Source organism: Prionailurus viverrinus, chromosome A2 (assembly GCF_022837055.1).
Source record: "Prionailurus viverrinus isolate Anna chromosome A2, UM_Priviv_1.0, whole genome shotgun sequence".
Classification (NCBI taxonomy): domain Eukaryota; kingdom Metazoa; phylum Chordata; class Mammalia; order Carnivora; family Felidae; genus Prionailurus; species Prionailurus viverrinus.
The window spans coordinates 96,623,505-96,625,978 of record NC_062562.1 but is presented as its reverse complement, the minus strand read 5'-3'; the positions used below and the strand labels follow the sequence as shown (position 1 = coordinate 96,625,978).

The 2,474-nt window shown below is 40.2% G+C and overlaps 1 non-coding gene across 1 annotated transcript; it reads left to right on the top strand.

The window, feature by feature from the left end:
• Nucleotides 1–2,365: 2,365 nt before the first annotated feature.
• LOC125161329 (U6 spliceosomal RNA) lies at nt 2,366–2,474 on the top strand. Its single transcript, XR_007150545.1, has one exon. It is a non-coding gene; the product is annotated as a U6 spliceosomal RNA (small nuclear RNA).

The window sequence follows — 2,474 nt, the reverse complement described above, 5'->3', positions numbered from 1 at the left end:
CCTATTTTGCTAAAAGAAATGTGGAGTTATCTTATTAACATAACTACCAATTTATATTACTAATGATTTAAATCACCTAACTAGGTACTAGAGCATTCACAAAATAACTCAGTTTGTTAGGGCATAGAAAATGAGAGCTCTGAAGCCAGACTCACCTCAGATTTCTGTTCCAATTTACAGCCCAGGAGCTTAACCATGTTGACTGATTGTTAAACAATGAATAGACATTATCTGTGCAAATCCACAAGGGTAGGCAATGTAGGGGAAGAGAGAAGACCTGGTTTTCCTTGATCCTTGCCTCCCCCATGTTTCTCCAGTTCACCCTCACACCAACCTCAGCTGATTAAAAATAAGATGCTTTCTTTTGTCCTATAACTTGACAATTATGGGGAAACTCTAATAGGAAGACACTCTACAGAAACACTATGGTTCTGGGGACTAAGGGAATTTTTAGTGTAGCTTTTAAGTTGGTTTTTAGCATAAATTTGTTAAGTAACTTCAGTTACCTTCTATTTGACTTTCTCTTTTCTAATTGATGAGGCTAATAAATTATTATAAAAATAATAACTCCAGGCTGTGGGATGTTACATATTTATTGGCATGCCAATGCCATTGGCATGACATGGCTCACTCTTTCCCTTTTAATTCAGCACTCTCTGAGGCTCAGCTTCCCACAAATCAAGATTGTTTTCTACTCTTAGTGTGATCTGTCTCTATGACTGAGATTTTTCAATGATCTATGCAGGCAGTAGTCATTATAGGTGAATATTCATAGTATATTAATAGGCATTTAAAAATGTATCTTATATAGCTATTCAAAACAAAAGACTAATAAAGACTTAGGGGCATGACAGATGATTTAACAAACATTTATTTGGTACCTATTGTGTTCTGGGCACTGTGCTAACCATTTGGATGGCAATGATGAATAAGATGAGGTCCCTGCTTTGATATACTCTCAGTCTAATGGAAGAAATGGAAAGTACACATACAATTTCAATATAATAGTGCTGTAATAGAGTACATGAATAGAAAATCGTGGCAGGACAGAAAATCGTGCTGCCTGAGGCACTCAGCTAAGGCTTTCTGTTTCATCTTGAGGACAAGGTGAGCATCTTTGGCATAGCAGGAAAGGTGAACATGGCTTTAGAAGAGCTAGTAGCCCAGTAGGGGAGAGAGAGTAACAGAAAAATAGCTATAAGACAATGAGGGAAGGACTTTAAGTGGAAGCAGACATAAAATGCTATGGAACCCCAACATTAGAATTAGTTTTGTGACAGCAGTGGGAATGGGGTGGAGGCTGCGGTCAGCAAAGATGAGTGTAATAGAAAGGAGATGACACTGCAACTCCACATAAAAGTAGAATTGAGATTTGCCAGACAGAAGAGGAGAGAAGAAACATGAGCATTCCAGGGAAAAGGAGCACCTTGATCTTAACTATGAAGGCACAAATGAGGAACATTCTGGAGTGTGTAAAGGCATATGGCGGTGGGAGACCAGAGAGTAATTAGAAAATCAGACTTGGCTATATTCTGAAGGGAATCTTATGATGCACAAAGGAGGTTGGGCTAAAGTATATCCTGTAGGCAGATGGAAATTGAAGAAAGTTTTTGATCCTGGTAGTGACGTGATCAGATCTAGTTGTAAATATGACTAAGGAAAAGCTGTATAAATATGACTAAGGTCACCTGGATGTGACCTTCCAGGTGTGAGGTGATGAGCTCTGATCTAGACTGAAGCAGTGGAATGAAAAATGAAGGGGCAGGAGAATGTTTCTCAAGAGGTAGAACTGAAAGGAAGTAAGGAATTTAGAGGAAGGTCACAGTTCACTCTGGGAGAATGACAGGGTTTTTTTGGCTGAGCTAGGGAGAAAGGGAGAAGACATTTCTGTGAACAAATTGTAGGGACAGTGTCATTTCAATTCTTCACCAGATGTTGAATTTTTAGGTGCTTCAAAGGGAATTCCTTTGAATAGTTGGAGATACAGATCTGATGGAGGAGAAATCAAGCCAAAGCATGAGATTGCCTAAGGGTGAGGGGGACTAGCGGAAGGAGAAGAAACAAGTGAGAAAGAAACACTAGGGAACCCCAACTTCTAAGGGCTGGACCGAGGGGCAAAAAAATAAGGGAAGAGGCAAAACACTTAGAAGGATACATGAAGATGACCAGGAGAGGAAGTGAGGCAGAACTCGGAAGAGAAGAAGACTTTCCGTCTGGAGATAGTAACAGTTAGTGGCAAATGGAGAAGAGAGGCTAGTAGGATAGTGTCCATGGAGTGGTAACTCAATGTTCTTACCCACCTTGGTGACAGCAGTAGGGTGGGGGCAGAAATCCGATGGCAGTGAATTAAAAAGAGAATAGGACCATGCTCCCTTTGGCAGCACCTATACTAAAATTGGAATAATTAACAGAGAAGATTAGCATGGCCCCAGCGCAAGGATGACCCACAAATTCATGAAGCATTCCATACTTTT